The sequence below is a fragment of the Podarcis bocagei genome, assembly GCF_964188305.1.
Source record: "Podarcis bocagei genome assembly, chromosome: 9".
Classification (NCBI taxonomy): domain Eukaryota; kingdom Metazoa; phylum Chordata; class Lepidosauria; order Squamata; family Lacertidae; genus Podarcis; species Podarcis bocagei.
Genome location: NC_138134.1, coordinates 22,644,499 through 22,667,475, shown reverse-complemented (window position 1 = coordinate 22,667,475; position 22,977 = coordinate 22,644,499). Strand labels below are relative to the sequence as shown.

The following is a 22,977-nucleotide window of genomic DNA, read 5'->3' as shown; positions in this document are numbered from 1 at the left end:
TCATGGGGTTTGTAGTCTTTGGTGGCAGGAACACAGCCCTGATGGCTACAGCACCAGAATCACATGGCAACTGCTTTCCTGACATCCGATCCCATGCTACTCTGTAGTGGACGTCGTGGTGTGCAACAGTGGGAATTGCCTGACCTCTCAACAGCTGAGTCAGTGATGCTTACCAGGAAGGAGAAAGTGAGGCAGTGGAAGATCAGTGCAGTGCAAATGTACCAGCAGCAACCTCGGACTCGTTCCACTGTTGCATTTGCATCGCGCTGACCTCCCCATCACTTTGCTCCCTTCCTTCTCAGGAAGCAGGAGCAACTGAACTGCTGGGAGGTCAGGTGAGCACCACCTGATTGTCCCCTACTACTGATAAGTATCTGTGAAGAGATACCACAGGGCTTGATGGTTTTGTCAAACACTTGTGTCATGCCTCCTTGGTGCGCCAAACTTTACCAAAGGAAGGAACCCAAATGGTTCCGATTTGCATCCATTGCTGAAGTGGTGTAGGATTCACTATGAGGAAGTGGCTCTCAAGTTGCTTGGGTAACTATGAATGAATCAGAATTTTATCTTGCACATCTATATTTTACTCTAGGTAGCGGTGCGCTGGAACTTGCAGATATAGCTTTCAGCTAGTGCTAGCGCTATTTTTAGGCATACATATCTTCTTGTGAGATTGAGTTTAACAGGAAATTGTTTATCACAAAATATCAGAGTAATGTAAGTTTAAATAACTCCACAACAATGGAGCAATAGCAAAATAAATAAATATAACTGAATGTTTGTGATAAAGAGTAAAAGTGCACAGATATGCCACAAATCTGGCAGATTTCAGTATCCCAACAGTGTGTCCAACAATTAATAGGGCATTAACTGAAGGTGAGCATGAACAATTCTGGACTGATAAAAACTGTATTTTTGTGGAACAAATAGGTTAGTGCATGGGTAGGCAAACTAAGGCCCGGGGGCTGGATCTGGCCCAATCACCTTCTAAATCCAGCCTCCGGACGGTCCGGGAATCATCGTGTTTTTACATGAGTAGAATGTGTCCTTTTATTTAAAATGTACCTTTGGGTTATTTGTGAGGCATAGGAATTCATTCATTTTCCCCCTTCCTAAATAGTCCTGCCCCCCACAATGCCTGAGGGACAATGGATCAGCCCCCTGCTGAAATAGTTTGCTGACCCCTGGGTTAGTGTATATGCAGCCTGAATATTTAACTCAGATTCTTTTTTCCACCCAATTTCTTGTTCATTCTTGCTTTTCAGATGAAAAGGCACCCTTTCCATTCATCTTTGGTATGTAAAAATAAGAAGGTAATAAAGAGTGGAGAGTGGAATCAATTTTCAAGTATAATAATTCATATAATTTTATACATTTATTGCCACTTACAAATATGTGCAACAAATCATTAGTTCTTATCCTATTTTTGAAACATAGAACCTGCTATCGCTGCACAAGTGGAGAGAGGGTGTGTGCCTGTGTGTCAAAACACCCCTACTATTAAAGCCTGCTAACATGCATTGAAACACTTTCCAGTAAAACTAAACTTAGCACCCTTTCTACAAGTCCTTATATCAAACATATTCGTCCATATAGATTAGACTAATTCTTCACTTTGTGCAGCTGCATTTTTATGTTTCGCAGCTGTCATGGAAATCCTAAAACTAGCAGAGCCACAGCACAGAGTTTAAATACAAAGCTAATTGTTATTCAGTGCTGCGTGCATCTTTCCCTGCTTGTCAAGGTAGGAAACCTTGATAAAATCTAGAAATGCAATCATCTTCCATTAACTTTCACGATGAAACAATTAACGAAACAAACACCCTCCATTGTAGTCCCAAACCACTTGTGAATTAGCCAGCATCACTGGTCACAGCCTTTGGGTTTCTAAAAACGTAAAAGTATATTACCTGGCTTTGTTCTATTGCTATTGCTCCCATAGATTTCTATTATTATTAGGTTGTCTGTTTCTATTATATGAAGCTACTGGGATTGGTTTTTAGGGGAACTGGAGTGTTGTGCCACCGATATGCTGTTATATCTTACTCAGGTGTGCTTGTGCATCTTTAGAATGACTGCCTGGGCTAATAAACTAAAGGGCTAATAAACAGAAGCTGAACCTTGAGAAGACAGAACCCTGTGGGGAGGTGGTTCCAAGGTCCAGGAAATGAGCAGTATGCCTGATCTGGATGGGATTGCATGCCTCCCAAAGGAGCAGGTACAGAACTTGGTGATGCTTCTGGCTTCACCTGTATCACTGGAAGCAGACGTGCCAGCAGTGACTATGAGTGGCTTTTACCGTCTTTTGCTGGTGCCTTGGCTGCAGCTATTCCTGGACAGAGATAGATAGTATGGCCACTGCAGCTCATGCATTGGTAACCTTGAGGTTGGACTACCGTAATGCATTCTACCTGGGGCTGTCCTTGATGTTGGTCTGGAAACTGCAGCTGGGACGCGAGGAGGCACTGGCCATCGATTTATACCTGCAGAGCTTCCCTAGATTATGGGTGTTGTAGTTCAACAACACCTGAAGCATGCCATATTGGCTACTAACGCCTAGATTAAGCAATGTTTAGGGTTGGCCTAGTTTAGGCGGTGTTTGTAAGACCAAGACTGAGAAGCAGGTTACACTGTACCTTGTACAGATCCAAAAAGAAAATAAGCACAAGGTAGAATCAGGCATCAAGCAACAAGACAGCCACACTGAAGGTAACCAGAAACAACTTGAATAAGAAAATGATATCTTTGGCCAGTTTGCACAATTCATTTTAGAGGAGTTATACAATGCATTAATTTGAGTATTCTCTTGGCCCCCTAAAATACTTTGCTCTTACCCCATCCATGAGGTGCTTCCTACAGTGTCCAGATTTTGGTAGCAGCTGCAGAGTTTCTGACCTATGAGGAGGCGGGAAAGAATTTTGGTTAGATTGGTACCATTTCTCAGGAAGTTTCTGCACATCCATCCCTACCTGTAATATAGAAAAGGAGATCTACAGATATGAAACACTTCTGGCTTTTATATTTTCAACAGCTGGGTACCTACTGCTTCTTTGCCTCCATAGGCTTTGATGGAGCCTGTGATCTTAACCTCCAGTCTTAAGGAAAGTTGGTGAATTTGAAAATGAACACAAGAAGAGCCCTGCTGTAGATCAGACCAAAGGACTCTCTAGTCCAGGAACATGTTCTCACAATAGCCAAACCAATGCCTATGGGATGCCCACAAGCAAGAGATGAACCGGCTCATGGCTTTGTGATCCATTCATTTATTTTATTTTTTAAAATTTGGCCCTAATAAAAGTATTATGTTACAGCTGGTTTTGGATTTTTCTTTTTCCAATAGACCAATCTGCAATTGTTGTCCTTTTCTTGCTATCTCTTCTTTCATGTCAGCATTGCGTGTCCAACTGGGAGCCTGGAGCTGGTAAAGAAAGTCTCCCCACGGTGTTCAATATTTGCCATACCAAGAGGAAGACGTACAGCCAAATTTTGCCTGAAGCAACATTTCAAGGTGAGTTGAAAGCTTTGGGAGGAACATACGAGAAATTCTGAGGAGAGTGAATTTTGATAAGTGGACGTTTCTCTGAGGAATTCCATACATCTTAAGGCTGCCTCTCGCCCCCTCCAAAAAACTTTTCACAGCAGTGGCAGGAGCACTCCTTGTATATGCCATTGTCACACACAAAAACACTTCAAGATCTCTGCATCCAAAACCGGGACAGTTCTTTGATCAAAGACGCCGAAATGTTTTATCATTCTGGAGGTGTCTCATTGTTAGTCTTTAATCAACAAATAATTTACTCTGTTGTAATCTGATGTCAATACATTAAACGTGGCTAATACAACTTTGATAAAAGGCTCCAATATGAGATCCTGCCGGTAAGTGAATTTTCATAATTCAACAAGATAGGAAAGCAATTGCATTAAAAAGCCTAGATAACGGTAGGAACAGATAAAGTGACATGGGCTGAAACAAAACGAGAAGCAGGGAGGACAGCTTTGCTTTTCCCCAAGTTAACAGCCTCTGTCAGATTGCCCTAGGGGCTTTTCTTCTTGTACTGTTTTTTTATGCAGGAGTGCAATCTCTTACAGGAGGGGATGGACTCTCATGCAGGAATGTTAGGAAGAAAAATGTAAGCAAAACAAGTCAGGCTACCCATCAATCACAAAGTGTTCCTAATTCATTTCCCACTTGATGACTCTAATTTTATCCTCATCGTTTATCCTTTGTGTATCAAGAACAGCTGATGAACCTGAAAAAGGTGACATGTGTGTCTATATATCTGGTTGTTGGTGACCCTAAAGTCGTACTAACTTTGGACACTAAAGTTGTAAAACTGTGCACAATGAAGAGTATGTTTTGCTTGTTATTTATCAGGGCTGGTGTGGGTGTTTTGCTGTAAATATCAGGACTATCAAGCCAGGGCAGGGTTTTGTTTTTTTCTGGCTTTGCACATGTCTATTTTTCATCTGTGGATGACGCCACATATTTGATCTTGCTTTTCCCTGCAGAAGCTCAAAGGTGTGTACATTATCCTCCTCTCCCTGTTTTCAGTCTTGCAACAGCCTTGTAAGATAGGCTCAGCTAAGCTAATATATGCACATAAGCAGCAGTTCTTGCCAATAGATTGTTTTGGGAGGAAGTATAAATGGGGCAGTCCACATACAGGGTTCCAGACCCAGGAAATCCTGTGGCCATCCTTAACTATACCAGACCTGCACAACTCATGGTCCAACAAGTCATCCCACCAACCAAACATTATCTCCTGACAAGTGCTTGACAATGCCCCAAATTAGTTTCCAAGTCACAATAAGAGTGTTTTATTGCATCTCTGGCTAGTGCAAAAAATGGAAAGTGGGTAGTATTCAGACTGGATCACAAACAGCACAGACCTTCACAATGTACACACAACACGCACTCATTGACAACATACTTGCATGCACATCTTCATATAATTCAAATGAGAGGTGTGCCACCTACTCACCCACTAGATGGGCAGGTCAACCACTGGGTTGAGAGAGGTGCCCCCTCATTTAGCAGTTGGGGTAGTGGCTGCAGCTCCTCACCATTCCTCCTGAGCACCTATCAGCTATTCTCTATGAGTGTTTCTGTTCCCCCATACACAATCGTTCCCATCTTCTTGAGTCAGCACCTTTCCTTTTTGTTGCTGGGGTGGACTGACTGGTCATCTCACAGGATGAGCTGATTTTATGGGATGTTTGTCTACCATTGCTGGTTTCCTCATCAAGGAACCCTGAAAAGCTTCTAAGGAGCCTCAGTGTTTATGGAGGCAAAGAGAGATGGCGTTAACGAAATCTAGATGCGACATTCCCCTGTTCTAAGAAGAAGTGATCACAAAATGTAAGGGAAGTCGGATATTGATTTATACCTGCTGCCGTAGTTTTACTAAAGAAACTGTTGTGGATCATGACTTACACAATGTAATTTTTTGTTGCATGACTTCCTTGAGACTGTTAACAGTTGCAACGCGGAGAACATATTTTGGTGTTCTAATAGCTTGGGAATGTAAGAAGAAGAACTGGGCAAAACATAAGGCTTAAGATAATATCGGGTGACTCAAAATGGCAGTAATGGTCAGTGGGGGAGAGCAAGGTTGTGTTGCTCAACTGGCTTCCCAACATGGAGGTGGCTGCAAGTAACCAAGAGAGAGAGAGGAGAAGCAAGGGGGCAAGGAGGTCCGCATGGTGTGGACACAGTGGCAGAGGCAATCTGACACGCCTAATACTGCGCCTGCACCACAACAACCTCTCTGCCATCTTGCTCCTTCCCCATCTTGGTTACCAGTAGTGACCTCAGTGTTGGGAAGCCAAATGAACGACAGCACTCTACCCCACTGCAATGTGGGTATGAACAATTTAACACATTTTGGTAATCCAAAGGGAAAGGTGTCTGTCCACAAGGAGCTAATTACACATGCATATACATCAGGATCCCAGTCTGGATTGGGCCCCATGCACCTGCTTTTCAAAAAAACAAACCCATATTTGCCATTGCTGATGCCACACTGTGGCGTCATGTGTACTTTGGCCTTTAGCATCCCAAACTGACCGCAGGCTTGTGGATACCATCATCTGATCTATAAAAATAGTGGTGCGTAGGATGAGCTCACTGTGGCATAACAAAATTAATTTTGTGTGTAATGCACAAACAATGATTCAGGTCTGCATTACATAACTGCTCTTTCTGCTTCTGAATATAGAACCTGGTGTGCAGTTAATTAATAATACGCAAGGTATGTTCAAGAGTGATTTGGAGCCCCAGTGGAACAAATGTGTATACGCTTTGTAGATAAGTGTCCTGATGAAGCAATGCCAGTGTTGAAAGGTGGAAATAGCAGCAGGAGTGGGGACAGATTTTTCACACCTGGTATTTCTATAATTTCTTATGACACATCAGGCGTCTCTCATTTTAGGTTAGTCAGATTTTTTTATCCTTTTGCCAAAACACATAGAGATACATAATGTCATCCAAGGGCCATGGATGGTTAACGTTAAATAAAAAACTAAAAGGTAAAATCTAATTAAAACAACTAAAATTTGATGAGTGAGAAAACTCCCTCCCAGGAAAGCATTGTCCTGTGTGCTCTATGTGACTTGTTTAGAGGGCAATTTCATCAATCTTAAAGAGTGAAATATAACAGAGTGCAACAGTTTCTCACTTAGATACACTGGCGGGGGCGGGAATCAGGTCTACTGAAAACATTTTTGATGCTCCCATTTGGTATTTAAGTTGGCTGGGTAAAAAAGAAGACTGAGCTCATGATGACATCTTATTGTGCTATAGAGATTAGTGTGTTGGACTAGTGGTCGGCATGTTGGACTGTGACCAGGAAGATTAGGAATTCCACTCAGTCATGAAGCCCACCAGGGGACCTTGAACCAATCACTGGCTCTCAGTGTAGCCCTACCTCACAGGATTGTTGTGAGGGTAAAGTTGGAGATGGGGAGAACCATGTTTGGCACCTTGAGCTCCTTGGAGGAAAGGTGGGATTTAAATGTAAATAATAATAATATGTGGGACGCGGGTGGCGCTGTGGGTTAAACCACAGAGTCTAGGACTTGCTGATCAGAAGGTTGCCGGTTCGAATCCCCGTGACGGGGTGAGCTCCCGTTGCTCGGTCCCTGCTCCTGCCAGCCTAGCAGTTCAAAAGCACGAAGTACAAGTAGATAAATAGGTACCGTTCTGGCGGGAAGGTAAACGGCGTTTCCATGTGCTGCTCTGGTTTGCCAGAAGTGGCTTAGTCATGCTGGCCACATGACCCGGAAGCTGTACGCCGGCTCCCTCGGCCAATAAAGCGAGATGAGCGCCGTAACCCCAGAGTCGGTCACGACTGGGCCTTATGGTCAGGGGTCCCTTTACCTTTTAATAATAATATGTATATATTATGTACCATATTATGTACTACATCAGGTGTAGGCAATGTTGTGCCCTCCTGAAGTTATTGATCTACAGGTCCCAAGACACCAGAATAGCGTGGGTCCTGAAGCTATGGTTATACTAAATTTGGTACTGTGATTATAGTATCTTGTGATCAAATTATATCATGATTGAATATAGATTTTGTAGGGTGCACATGAAAAAGATCAGTTCCAAAGCATTTGTATCATCATGACTATTGCAGGAGTGGAGTCCTCCTGGTCCTGATTTTGCATCTTTGTCCAAAGGTTGTTCTATGTATGGTAAAGGGAGTTCACAGAGAGAAACTCTATTTTTGCTTATGTCATAGGGACTAAGGAAACTGAGAACCAAATGCACGAGAGACATTGAATTGTAGATGTACTGCATTTTTTCCTCTTTTTGCTACTGTTTAAAGTTTGAATGCACACTTTGCCTGGTTTGAGCAACCTGCCAGCATTGCAGTATGACTAACAAGATCAGAAGCATCTTTATTACCATTTTACTGGCCCCATGTGCCATTTTCCCTCTTTATTTTATTGCTATTCCACTTCTGCCCGAGACAGTAAAAAAAAAAAGGGAGACCTACGCTCACTTTTATCCCACTATTCAGCAGATGCTAAAAGGATACTAAAAGAATGATTTACCATTACCATCCATTTGTATAATCCATCAAAATGGGCTTTAGACTCTGCTCTTCCTAATAAGCTGGAGAACATGATATAAATCCAAATTTACCTTCTGTCGAAGTAATGGGAACAGGGACATTATTGCCAGTTACTGACAACTTAGGTCAACTTTGTATCAAAACTTTCCAAAGCTGCACAAGAGACCCTTTCCTTAACTGCAACTTGGATGTTGGTCAACATGCTGAATGCTGGAAGATTCAGGACAGGTGAGAGAAGGTACTTCACCATGCAGTTCATGGTTAAACTACGGAACTTGTTTCCATAGGAGGGAACGATGGTCACCAACTTGGATGGTTTTAAAAGAGGATTGGACATGGAGGATGAAGCTATCAGTAGCTGCAAGGCATGCTGGTTATGCTCAGTCTTCACAGTTGAAGGAAGTGATGCTTTTGAGAACCATTTGCTGGAAGCCACAGGAGGGAAGAGAGCTTGTGTACCTGGATCCTCCTTGCCGGTTTTCCATAGGCATCTGATTGGCCACTGTGCGAACAGGATGCTGAATTAGTTGGGCCATTGGCCTGATCCAGTAGACTCTTATTATGTACACAACTCAGGTTAAAGCTTCCTGACGGGATGGGTGGAGCAATGAAAAGGCTGCTCTATTGTTGTTGCTGCTGCTGCTTTGCTATTTATTTATTTGTTTTGGTTTATTAAATATGTATACCGTCATATACCCGTAGGTCTCAAGGCACTTACAACATAAAATCACAATATAAAAACACAAAATGCATAATAAAACAACCACAACAATCACCCCCTCCTCCCCAACGCATTTCAAAAGGCCATTGGACAACTCATGAAATCAACAGGAATACCCATTCAAATGTGGATCACAGTATATTAAATGGAATTAAAGGTCAGCCACAGTCACTTAAACCATCTCTATATTTATTGGTCTGTCAACAATCCCCCTACAAAGCTGTAAAGGAAGCTAAGGGGTGTTCTAGGGCTCCCTCTCAATTTGCTCACAGCACTAGCCAGACTTAGCAGCCCTCATCATTGCTTTGTGCAAACTACTTGTGTACTTTACAGTTACTAGTGTCCCTTCCTCACGGAAAAGGTCCACAGAGGTAGACAACCTGCCCTTCAGTGAAGCTTTTCCTCCGTTACTGAGGTGAGTCCACCTGTAAGTTTCTAGAAAAGTTTAGTGAATCCCAGAACTCACTTCAGAAATAAGTTTTCTTTTGCAACGGTAGCCAATTGGTGCCCTCCAGATGTTGCTGGACTACAACTTCCATCAGCCCTGCAGACTGAGGCTGATGGGACTTGTAGTCCAATCCTATCCGGAGGGCACGTCATTGACTAACCCTGTTTTAGATTATAAGGCCCAATCACACTGGGAAGACCTTAGAAATTGGAGCAGGCCTCGACTTTGGTAATCTTTTGCAATATGGCGCCTTGTGCTACCCCAAAATGGATCTTCTCAACTATGGGTCTTCTCAATTTGAGAGGCCCTTCTGCTCAGCACTCTGTGCAGGGGAACCATCTACACTGCCCTAAGTCCAGTGCTGATTGGAGGCAGTCTGGGAGTTGAGAAGCCTATCAAGTTTCCCCTATCTGTTTCTGAACATACGGATTCAGCCCAGTGATAGGATTGTGTTGTATCATTAATGTGCTGGCTATCTTACATCTTCATGATTTCTTGGTATATGCATTCTCAATTATTCAGCAGAGGAGGAGTTGCAGAGGGGAGGAGAAATGCAAAGTCTGGGTCATTAACATTAGCAAGGCAAAGGGGAACAAGAGGGCAATAACAATCTGTCTCCTCTCTGGCTATTCAAAAGTCTTTCAAAAGCCTCTTTGAAAAAGATGTCGGTGGCATAATCCTCCAGAAGGCATTGATATGTTTCATTATGACAGTCGCTGGCAGCTCATCAGTTCTGCTCAGGATGTGAGCTTCTCCTTCCAGCAAGCGAACTAATTTGTTTCCTTCTATAGCTTTTAGATTCTCCAGCCTCTGGCCTTGTTCTTTTCAGTCTCACTTCTGAAAAAGACAACAAGGCAAACAAAACTTTACATTTTCCGAACTGTCTTTCTGAACTGAGTCGGAGATGGCGACGGGAGGGAGGTTGTGATTGATGCCCAAGAATAAGGATGCTGGAGACAATCATTCAGACTCGAAATCTCAAAACACTGAATTATTCTGGAATACTTCCCCAGATATCACTGGGAGCTCTGCAGAGTAAATGATTCAAAGAACAACATGGATATGACTCAACCCTTTCCACACCTGGAGAGTAAAATGCGAAGTTCTACCAGACTGCAATCATGGTGTGTAGGTTTCAATTTTCCCTGAAGAAAATCATTGGGGATTCTGACCCCCCCCCCCATATAACTGCTATCAGTAAATCATGTTCTCATTTGATTGGCTTTTGTCTTTCTTAATTTTTCTTCCAGTTTTATGGCATCCCTGTTGCCCACTTTCCTTTGGCTTACACCACATGGCTCCCACCTGCTCAATACAACTAGCATGACTGGAAGGGAGCAATTTCCCTCTTTGTTGCAGATCAGAGGTGCCAACCTCTTTGCGCCTAACATTACCATTAAATCACTGCCTTCCAAAAAGCACGCACACAACTTAGTAGGTTATAACATCCTATTAAAACAGCCCACAATTAGCAAATCCATTCACATAGCTATAATTAGCAAGATCAAAGCTGCAGTTGCCGTTGACAACCTAGTCTTCTATATTACAGTGCCAACATAATTTTACTATGATTTTTTCCTACTTAATTAAATGTGAAAAGTTGCAATCAGCATTTCCTCTTGTGCTAGCATAAGCTTCCCTAATTTGTGTCATTGTAACTGAACCGGCAGGGAGAAGAAAAGGAAAAGTAGACACCAATTGCTGAGAGTGAGCAGGCCCCAACTTTAAAGGCAGACCATTCTAGTTATTAAGACTAATGTGAAGGGAGTAGATTCCATTCTAACATCTGGGGAAGCAAGCATTAGCAGCTAGATGAGGTTAGAGTTGCCTTTTCCAAAATTACCCTCCAGTGTTGGATTTCTAAATTATCTAGTCCTCTTTCCAAAGCGGAACCAAAACATTAAGAATCTTCCATTGTTCCATTTGTTATTTCTGGAATTTTGATCAATCAAATGTTATCATATTATATTATATTATATTATATTATATTATATTATATTATATTAATAATTTATTATTGCATTTATATACCACCTTTTTCTTCCAAGGATCTCAAGATGGTGTAGATGGTTCCCCTCTTCCCATTTCATCCACACAACAACCCTCTGAGGTAGGTTAGGCTGTGAGTAAGTAAATGGCTAGGTGTGCCATATTTCAAACAGTCTAAATCCAGACAGAAAAGTTGTTGAGGTGTTTGTTTGTTTGTTTGTTTTGGGGCCAAAGATTGGAAAAAATGACACTGCCAACATGGGCTGCTATATGTCCAGATTTTCCCAGGTATTTTCCTGATTTCCACGTGGACACTGCTGCCGACTGCAGCATTTTGGATATGTCTGGGAAATTCCAGATGTACGGAAACTGGCCCAAGGTCACCCAGTGAGCTTCATGGCTGAGTGGGGATTTGAACCCTTCTCCCTCAGCTCATAGCCAACACTCTAACCATGAAGACAAACTGACTATTGGTCACAGACCCATTAGAAAACAAAATAAAGCATCGAAATCGTAGCTTTTCTAACATAAAAATGAGTAAAAAAAAATTAGTAAAAATATGTACCAATGTCTACAGATGTCTGTGGATGCACAGTTACTATGTTTATATGTGCATAAAACACAGCAAAAAAGCAATACAGAAACATGCACATATACTGGTGTGTGTGTGTGTGTGTGTGTGTGTGTGTGTGTGTGTAAAAAACATCATAACCAAAAAAAATCTGCACACTTTTTCATCCTTGCATAAAGTAGAGGAGGAGAAAGAGACAAATGAACTGAAGGAACTGCAAGCTGCAGCCATCTTCAAATGTTGCAATTCTGGAACCAATTTTAGAAATCCCCGTACTTAATTCTCATTGCACAAATTCATTCATTGCAAGGCAGAATGAAGGCACAGGACAACCACAGACGTGGAACAGAACGGAAAACATTTCTGTAATGACCGCTCCCCGCTTAAAACGGTGGGCGCCCTTTGCGTGGGCGCGTGCAGCCCCTAGACCTGGAGCGGCCCCAACAGCATAGGCTTGGCTTTGCCTTCCCTCAGGTGTGATACCTGGAGGTCTCCGCCTACCTCAGTCAGTTGTCCAATCCCACCTGGGGGAAGCGTTGCCAAGGAGACCAGGCCAGGTAGGGGAGGGATTACCTGCCCACACAATAGAGGGAGGATCTCACCTAGGAATCCTCACTTGGCTCCAGAGCTTCTCGAGGAAGGACGTAGCTGGACTTCCTCGCTCCTAAAGGTAAGCCTGGGGCCTTTGCCCCCCCCCCCCCGCAACAGGGTTTTCCAAAGGATAGTGGGGGGGGGTAATGGTTTTCAGGATCCCCTCTTAAAAGGGGATCCTTTTTTCCCTAAGCGAGCCCTGATGCTCCAGGGTTTTGGGTGATGGCCCGGGGGCCCCTCTGGCTGCCCCCCATGCCTTTGGGGGCGTGTGGGCCGCGGGGGGGAGGGCAACGCCACACGCGCCCCTTCTCTTCCCCCGCCAGGCCTGGCGGCCCTGGGGTGTGGTGGGTGGTGGCGGGGGGGTCCCCGGTCACCCCCGGGGCCTCAATGGCCTCCGGGTGACCGGTCTAGGCCGCAGTGAGGCCTGTGGTGTTTTGGGGAGGCCTTACTGGGCCTCGGGGGGGCCTCCGCCGCGTTCCGCGGCCTAATCGGGCCTCCGTCGGCCCCGGAGCCTCCCCTGGGTGGCGGGGGCCTTCCCGCCGCCCCCGCGATCGCCGGGGGGGCCGCGGGCCGCGCCATGCGGCCTCCCCGGGCTTCGTAGGCCTAGCTGGGCCTCGGAGGGGCCTGGCTGGGCCTCGGGAGGCTCAGCGGCCTAGTCGGGCCTCCGGTGGCCCTGGAGCCTCCCCTGGGTGGCGGGGGCCTTCCTGCCGCCCCCACGATTGCCGGGGGGCCGCGGGCCGCGCCATGCGGCCTCCCCTGTCTTCGTAGGCCTAGCTACGCCTCAGGGACCTCCCCTGGGTGGCGGAGGCCTTCCCACCGCCTCCATGTTCCGTGGGGGGGGGGCCACGTCGCGCTGCCTCCCCCAGCTTTGGCCGGCCTTTTAAGGCCGCAGGGAGGCGCTGCCGCCTCGCACGTCCTACACCAGGCCTCTGGCGACCCTGTACCCTTCCCTGGGTGGTGGTGGGGGACCCCTGCAGCCGGCGGGCATACTCGGCCCCCCGTGAACTGTGTGGCGGGGGGTGGCGCCGCATCACGGGGCCCTGCCAAGCTGCTGTAGGACTGGTCCCTGTTGGGGGTGTGCAGGGCCTGCTTGGTGGTGGCTCCATGTCTGCAGCCATTTCAATGGCGACTGCATGGCGGCAGCCATTGCACCGGTGGCCACATGGCGGCAGCCACCCTGGATCTGGCTGCATGGGCGGTCATGCCTCGGTGGTCCTCAGGCACACCTATGGCCTCATTAGGTACGTATTGGTTTTACATCTCACCATCATGGCTTGCCAGCAGGTGCAGCGGACAGCAGGCATCGCGCTCATTATCGACGAGGGGACCTCATCTGAAATCTGTGCAGTGATTCTCTAAACTATTGCCTGTTTTATTTTGCAGCCTTCAGTAGCGATTCCTGCTGCGACTCAGTTCTTGCCTTATCTCCTCCCCTCCCATTATTCGTACCCTTACCTTTATCACTAGTGTGTGTTTGCAAATTGATAGCGGGCATTTCCTACCGATCACTGCCACCCCCTGGTTTTACGGATTCCCCAGCATACCCTACTCTATTAGGCCTACACCATGCCACCAAAGCGTCAGGCTGCTTCTCCTCCCCGCACCAGAAGGGGCACTGTAAGGGGTGCGCCCACCAAGCCTGCCCAAGGTCAGGCCTCTGGACAGCGGAAGGTGCGTGCGACCAGGGAGGAGCAGCCCAAGAAGACCGCGCCCAAGAGGGCAGCGGCACCTAAAGGGTCTTCTGGGTACATAAGCCCACTAGCCTCGGCAAGCCGCACCGGCAAGGGGTCGGCTGTCAAGCCGAGATGTACAGAGAGCTCCTCTACCCGCTCCTCCCTTAGTAGCAGTCCCTCACATTCGGCGCGCGGAGACAGTAGGGATAGGACCATTGCCCGGCTGAGGCGCCGCCTGGAGCGGTGGGGAGTCACGCAGAGGGAGCTCCGGGTCACCTCATGGCCGCAGGCGAGGGCGCAGTAGCAGCCCCTCTGACCACCGTGCTCAGGAAGGTGGGTCACGTTCATCATCCGCATCCACCAGGCGCAGAGGTAGGTCCCCCCGTTCTAGCTCCTCTGACAGGTACAAGAGTGACGAGAGCCCTGAGTCGCGCAGATCGCGTCATCGCGGGAGGAAACCCCACAAATCCAGGAGGAGGGGCCACAAGTCCAAGAGGGACTCATCTGGATCACCTAGTTCCTCTGACAGGTACAAGAGTGACAAGAGCCCTGAGTCGCGCAGATCGCGTCATCGCGGGAGGAAACATCCACAAGTCCAAGAGGGACTCATCTGGATCACCTAGTTCCTCAGGTAGGTCCAGCTCCACTGATAGTGAACAGGGGGGGAACATCAACGGCTATTGGGTTACAGGCCCCGACGCCCCAGGGCTGCCACACTGGGTCTGGAGGCGCCGCAACCGGAGGCACAGGCGTGAACATGGTGCTATCGCGCCGTGCGGGGAGGAGGGCATTGACTCCAGAGGTAGAGTTAGGAAATCCAACCACAAAAGAACCGACCAGCCCCCAGGCATTCGCCTGCGTGAGAAGTTTCGGGAACGCATCCTTAATGGAGAGTTCGTGGATCTGTTTGATCTGCTATCCCCTGCCGCTTCGACAGCCCTAAAATCCAAATCCGCCGAGCAGAGGAAAAAAGATAAAAAAGTGAGTGTTGAGCGTACCTTTCGTAATTGGCTCACCGCATACACCACTTACATGGGTATTATAGTCGCTAGTTACCCTGACAGGGGTTGGCACTTGTCCAACTACCTACTCATCATCCTAAAGGCTGAAGCCATGTCTGGGGGGGAGGCGGCACTCGCCTATGACCAGGCTTTCAGGGAACGGGCGGCAGAGGACGACACAGTTAGATGGGATATCAAAGATGATGACGTGTGGTCTGAGTTGGTTGCCCCATTCTTCAAGAAAGGGCCTGACAATGTGAAACAGTCCAAATACCATTCCAAAGCCCCCAAGAGATCTTGCTGGGAGTATAACAACGGCTCCTGCCTCAGAGAAAAATGTCGCTTTGCTCATGAATGCGAGCGCTGTAGTGGATCTCACCCCACCATGAAATGTTTTCGGGGGAAGAAGCTTTTTCGAGGCCCCCGCGGATCAGGCGCAGGCACATCTCAAGACAAAAGAGAGGCTGGAGCCTCTACAGGCCCCTCTGGCGCTCAACAAAGCAAAAACAATGCCCGCAAATAGTGCTCTCCTTTCCCTAGCCCCCTCACCCATATCTCTATCAGCAATGCTGCCATTGTTACACCAGTACCCCAAGAAAGAGGCAGCAAAATACATTGAGGAGGGCTTTAAGGAAGGTTTCCGCATCCCAGTGGTAGGCACCCCCTCATGCACCAATCCTCCCGACCAAAAGTCTGTCCGAGATATGCCACACATTGCCGAGAAGAAGATCACCAAAGAACGCCTGCTGGGGCGAGTGGCAGGTCCCTTCACAGAACCTCCATTTCCTAACCTCATAGTGTCCCCACTGGGTATTGTACCCAAGAAGGCACCAGGTGAGTTTCGATTAATACATAACCTTTCTTACCCAAAGGGTGGGTCAGTAAATGATGCCATTCCCGAAGAACAATGCTCAGTCAAATATGCATCTCTTGATCAGGCAATCAGGCTGGTTAGGGAGTGTGGCCCGGGCGCACTCATGGCAAAATGTGACATCGAATCAGCCTTCCGTCTGTTACCAGTCCACCCCAGGGACTTCTGGTTGCTAGGTTTCAAATTCCAGGACCAATGGTACTTTGACAAAGCTATGCCCATGGGCTGTTCCATCGCATGCGCTGCATTTGAAACCTTCAGCACATTCGTGGAATGGGCCATGAAACGCAGGTCGGGGTCCCACCGCACTCCCATTACCTGGATGACTACTTTTTCGTGCAGCCAGCGGGCTCAGACGCATGCGCTAGGGCGCTGGCATGCTTCATTCAGCTGGCGGCTGAACTAGGCATCCCACTGGCAGCAGACAAGACCGAAGGGCCAACCACTGTCATCTCATATCTGGGTATTGAACTGGATTCTGTCAGTCAAACCTCTCGCCTGCCCCCAGCCAAACTCGCCACGCTGCGGGAATTGATAACTACCATGATGGCCCAGAAGAAGACCACATTGCGTCAGGTCCAGACACTTCTAGGACACCTCAATTTTGCATGCAGGGTTATCTCGCCCGGTCGTGCCTTCTGCGCACGCCTAGCCCGCCTCACGGCTGGCGGTGGTGCCCCCCATCACCACATCAGGGTCACACACACCATAAGGGAGGACCTCAAAATATGGCTGACCTTCCTGGAAAGTTACAATGGGGTGTCCTTTTGGCAATATTGGCTGCTGCCTAAGGAACAGCTACAGGTGCATTCTGATGCCTCTGGTCGTTTTGGCTTTGGTGTCTACTTCAGGGGTCACTGGTGTGCGCAGCCGTGGCCGACAGCTTGGCACGCAGAGGGCATTACACGTGATTTAACTTTTCTTGAGTTCTTCCCAATCCTAGTGGCTCTCCGGGTTTGGGGGCACCTCCTCAAGGACACCAGGGTGTGCTTCTGGTCGGACAACCAGGCGGTGGTAAGAATCATCGCGAAGCAATCTGCAAAATCCAACAGGGTAATTCGCGTGCTCCGCCTCTTCGTGCTGGAATGCCTGAAAGGTAACATCTCCTTTTCCGCGCGGTTCATCCCCGGCCTCAATAACGACATTGCAGATGCCCTGTCTCGCTTTCAGATGGAGCGTTTTCGCGACCTAGCACCCGAGGCCGATCAACTCCCAGAAGCCTTTCCGGAGGACCTCTGGGAACTTGGACGAGAGAAGTGACAGCAGGAGTACTGAGCGCCCTTGCACCATCAACATTGCAGTCCTACACCAGAGCATGGTCCCAATTCGAGGGGTTCAGAGATAAGTTCGGTTTACGACCCAGACGTGCCGCTAAGGCAGAATGAAGGCACAGGACAACCACAGACGTGGAACAGAACGGAAAACATTTCTGTAACATGCTTTTCGCTGGGCTGTCTTTGAAGACAGTATGGCGATTGCAACCAGGGCAGAATGCTTCCTCCAGAGAACTGAGTGGTTATTTGCTGAGTGGTCTAGGAATGGGCTGAGCAGCTAATTCCATTCTGTTCTGGCCTCACTTGGGATGAAAGAGCAAGTAATTAGCCAAGCAGCCAAAGTCAACTCTTTGATGCATCACAATCAAAACCTACCCAGGAGAAAGAAGCCCCTAGGAAAGGGAAAAGTGGGGAGGGATCCAACCTAGGGCCAATCAGGCTGATTTATCTTTTTGATGCTCTTCAGCCTCTGCAAAGACCAAGAGGAGTCCAGTTTGATCATCTCCGAGTGATGGTTAGATAGACAAGAGATATGATCGCTCAGGTCCCAGCGCTGGTTGCACGTCTTATGACCTACCAGGTCAAATTGCTTCTGGCGCAATGCAGGCCTGAATCTTCAGAATGAACTGCCCAGTCAACATAGAGTAATTTCTGCTCCTCCGTAACCTACCTTGCAGGCTTAATTGCAGCAGGCAGGGAAACTTTCTTCATCTGAACAGGAATTATTTCAATGATGGATGCAAAACAAGTAGTTCACAGACATATTATAGGATTTCTCTTCTAGCCCAATATGCTTGGTCTTCCATCACCTTGAGCCTCATTTTTCCATTTTCATCCATCACTCAACACCACTTTCTGAGTACAGCTGATGGCTCTATTCCAGTCTTTCTGAAACCTTGTCTGTATGAGAACCTGTCTCTCCCTGTGAAAGTGAGTTGGGTTTGTTTTCTGGCTCCAGCAATAAGGAAACCTAGATTCCTGTTCTCCTTGGTCCTGGCTGTGTCCAGCCTTCTGTTGTGTATTCTGCCTTGCCTTGTCTGATCCCTGGATAGTTTAGTTTAGCAACTTATATTAGGAGGGGGTTGTGAAGTAAGATATCCCCAGTGATGACCCCTTACTTTTAACCATATTGACCAGTTTTGCCTAGAGAGCAAGGAGAGTCCTGCTCATGTATAAGATGTCATTTTAGTTCCTGTGGTCTGCTCAGTTTATATCAGGGAGCAGATGGTTCCATTGACTGGGATTGTATATCCAGTTACAAGTAAAGTCAATTAGTGGGAAGAGTGTTCCACTTAGCTTAGGAAGACCTGGGTTCAGGTCTCTGTGTGGTCATGAAGTCCACTGTGTAAACTTGGGTCAGTCACCACCTCCCAGGGCTGTTGTAAGGATAAAATCTGGCCTCAACCTCCTGGAGGAAGGCAGTAAATGGATGCAATTAATTAAAAATATAAACAGAAATCCCAAAATCATGTAATCCAAGTAGATGATGGGCATGATCAATCATCTGTATTCATCACTTAATATAACACTTATCATCACACACATATAGTAGGGGCAGTTACAATAAGATCTATTACAGTGGTACACCTCGGGTTACAGTGGTACCTCAGGTTACAAACACCTCAGGTTACAAACACTTTGGGTTACAGACTCTGCTCACCCAGAAGTAGTACCTTGGGTTAAGAAATTTGCCCCCGGATGAGAACAGAAATTGTGCACTGGTGGTGTGGCGGCAGCGGGAGGCCCCATTAGCTAAAGTGGTACCTCAGATTAAGAACGGTTTCAGGTTAAGAACAGACCTCCGGAATGAATTAAATTCATAACCAGAGGTACCACTGTATTTGATTATTGATGTAAACCTCCAGAATGTATTTTGTGTAGTTAAGTTTTTACTTTTCTCTTCAGTACATTGTATTTTATTTTATTGCTATGGCTAGGGGCTGATGCAAATAAAGATTTTTCTGATTCTGATTCTGTATGATGGAGATTGGTCTGGGGAACAAGGGCTATCAGACCACATGCTGGACTATGTTGACTCTGATGTTGTGCATGTGAAATTTCCCACTGAAATGGCAGGCCTATGTCAAGTTCCTCTTCCTCTCTCCCATAACATTTAGGTATAGATACTTGCAAGAGCGTCACAGGGTGCATTTTTCTGCCCTGCTCCCATTGGCTACCATGGATGAGTTGCAGAAACATTCACTGTGCAGGGCAACTTGAGATTGGTAAGAAAGGGGAAATTGACACAAGGCTGTCATGTTTGGAGCCAAACTCATCTTGACCTTAACATCTGGTCAAACCCTTAGTGAAACCAGTAAGTCATTTTGGACAAAGCAAAAAGAAACAAAATAGCGCTTTAATACAACTCAGTAAACAACTTGTTTTGCCTTTTTCCATCTATTCTCTTAAAATAAAGCTTTTCCTAGCAAACTTTTTAATTAGTTTCTGGACAACCAAATGCATGCTTGGCTTGAAAGAAAGTTTGCATTATCTCCTTTTCAGGTTATGAACTCTTTATCCAATATGGTGTTGTTGCCGTTGATTAATTAATTCTGTAGAACTATATGCGGATTTGCACTCGTTATTTTTACCGATTCGAAACCAAAATAGGTTATAAGGGTCAAAAGCTCCTTTTATTTCGGAATATGTCTCTTAAAAACAAACAGCCCATGAGATAAGGCTGAACACAACAGCTTTTGATGTATTACATCTCAGTGGTATCTGACAACCCTTACTCCCTGGTGATGCAATTCTTTTCTAATAATTTAGTCTCAGTCTATTAAAAGACAATTACAGATAATGCATCCAGGCAAGTGGTGAAGGATGTCCAGAACACCACTTGTTGAAAGGTTATCAAAACACCATTCTCAAAAAAAGGAGTGTGTTATTGATTTTTTAATCATTTCAGACACAGGCTGTTATATGGATTTTTTTTTTTAAAGGACTGAACATAACTAGAAAGAGATGGAAATGGATTTCCCCTTTGCTACTTCATATGTCATAATAGAATTTTTAAAATTCATTTACAGTTAGGTAAAGAGGGCAGTCAACCATTCAGAGGTGAGGCTTGCTTATCTTAGCTAAAGACTTAATATCTCTATTGATCTTTCCCCCCGATTTTGAATTTATTATTATTATTGACAGCATTGTATTTGATAGCACCTGGTGACATTTTTTGCTTCTCTTGATTCACTGTTGGATTAGCATTGTTTACAGATTAATGCAAAAGATGTGGGGGTGCTAATTATTATTTATGGAGTTAAGCACTGTTGGGATTCCAGTTTTGAATCTATTACAAGGCAACAGCAAGGCATTGGGTTGCTACTACTGAAGGGTAAAGTTCTACACATTCTGAGTGTCAGGATGAGGGCAGGAATAGAGGCAGCCCAACTAATGGTGTCTTCATGGAACCACTAATCCTTGTTGTCAAAACGGGTGGGGCTTTCATGGGAAGTGGGAGCCTTTCCAAAAATGTGTGGAAGAGTTGGGCTTACCTTCCTTTGCAGTAGAGATGGAGAACCTGGGGGCACCAAGATTTTGTTGGACTCCAGCCTCCATCAACCCCAGCCATCATGACCTATAGTCAGGATGATGGGAGTTATTGTGCAACAACATCTGGAGTGCAATAACATCTGTTGCTTTACAGGTAAGGCAGCTAAGAGCTTTTTTTGTGCGTGGGAAGATCTATTCTACCCTTTTCAAAAGCCTCATCAGCTAGCAAGACTCATCAGCTACTACAGCTTCCTGAGTTCCTCTTCCTATGCCATATCTACACAAAAACAATGTTATTGTCCCCCACTTGCTCCATGGAAATGTCTTTCCTTTTTTTTAATCAAATATTTTATTAAAATAATTCAACAATAATACATACATATTATGAATATACAAACATACATTTCATGCAATCCTTAAAAATATTCATACATACCCACACTCAATCCCACAGATACTTCCTTTTCCCACCACCATCCCTCACCCCTCACCCCACCCTTGTGTTAGACTTCCAATCTACTCAACTGCAATTTCTTTCCACTTCTATTACTTTCTTTCACACACTTTTAAACCAACTTTCTACTTCTTTTTCTGTTGCACATTGTTATCCATCTTATTTAGTATTTCAGTATTTATAACGGAACTTGCTTATTCTAATAGGAGTTCTGATTTTTCATTATGATTTTGCAAGTATCCTTTAAACACCTTCTAGTCCTTGTCTATCTTCTCTTTTGAGATCCTTCCAATTTCTCCCATTGTTTTGGATATATTGTAATACTCCAATAATTTGGCAAGCCACTCTGTTTTTGTCGGTATAATGCCACTTTCCCAATTTTTCACAATCAATAGCTGCTCCATGGAAATGTCTATGCCCTACACAAATCCACATCCTCCTGGCCATTGCTGGTAGGGGATGCTGGAGGTTCAGTAGGCAGAAGGTGCCCCTATATGCTTTTGTGCCCAGAGAGAGTGCTGAACAGTATTAGATTTCACTTCTGACTATGAAGGAGGGCTGAAGCAGATAAAATTCAACCTGACGTCATGCATGGAGGGGAATGTGGGTGTGCAGTTCACCTATGCCTACTCAGTGTGCCAACTTGAATAAAATATTGGGAGGGGCCCAAGTAAGCCCTGCCCTGCATAATCAACCACATGACTCAGTGCACAAACACCATTTGAATTGCAATGCCCATCAACTTGGGGGAGGGGGGCAAAGACCCCTTGGCCTCTAGGAGTTGGTGACTATGTTGGTGTGCCAGCTATGGATGCCACCTACTTTAGGTGAAATTAGTGCATTTGATTTATTCAGTTATAATAGTAAATCGCCTTCACCCACTATCAGGCAGCAGAGAAACCAACCTCCATGGCAGGCTGCCAAGAATGGACAAGAAGAAGAGTTTGGATTTGATATCCCGCTTTATCACTACCCAAAGGAGTCTCAAAGCGGCTAACATTCTCCTTTCCCTTCCTCCCCCACAACAAACACTCTGTGAGGTGAGTGGGGCTGAGAGACTTCAAAGAAGTGTGACTGGCCCAAGGTCACCCAGCAGCTGCATGTGGAGGAGCGGAGACGTGAACCCAGTTCACCAGATTACGAGTCTACCGCTCTTAACCACTGCACCACACTGGCCACCTGTGTTTATTCACTATTCACAGAGAGAGGCTTGGGAATGCAGCCTCTCGGAATAATGGCCTTGCCCCAAGTGAATCTCCATCAATCCCACTTCCTAATGAGTCATCACTATGGGTGCTGAAAAGAGCCCTTCTGTCTTTGAGCTCTCCTACTTTCAAGGCCCGTGGGGTTCTGGGAGAAGGAGGTCTGGAATACTTTCTAAAGACACTGAGTCTGTCAGCTGTCGCTGCCCTTGTGCTTCTTCTTCTTCCTCTTCTTCCACCTCTTATTTCCCAGTTTTTCCTCTCTCTTTTTTAAAAATAGCTTTTATTAAGAATTTCAACATATCAAATTATCAAAAACAAATCATCTTCACACACCCGATTTTTTCCCCTTCCCCCTCCCCAAGAAAAACCCTCCCTCCCCCCCCAAGACTTCCCTCAGCTCCTCTCTTTGATTTTTCAACACATGTTATTCTCTGCATATTATAAAATTGTAAAGATCCTTAAATTATCTATCTATTATGTTAACAATAATAAATTTGTGTATGTTTATTCAAAACCTGCCAAGGAGTCCAGTTCATTTTGTTGTTGTTTTTAAGTAATTTGTAAAAAGTTCCCATTCTTCTTTAAAGCCACAGTTGTCCTTGTCTC

The 22,977-nt window shown here is 45.8% G+C and overlaps 1 long non-coding RNA gene across 8 annotated transcripts in view; it reads right to left on the bottom strand.

Moving 5' to 3' along the window:
* Nucleotides 1-1,303: 1,303 nt before the first annotated feature.
* The window catches only part of LOC308595157, a 231,853-nt gene continuing 210,179 nt past the window's right edge, over nt 1,304-22,977 (bottom strand). For 6 of the 8 annotated variants that reach the window (XR_014011795.1, XR_014011796.1, XR_014011797.1 and 3 more), the window contains one exon: nt 8,775-10,087. This is a non-coding gene — a long non-coding RNA (uncharacterized lncRNA). Of the gene's footprint in view, nt 2,896-8,774; nt 10,088-22,977 lie in introns of those variants that run through there. The other 2 variants (XR_014011782.1, XR_014011783.1) reach the window with 1 other exon arrangement.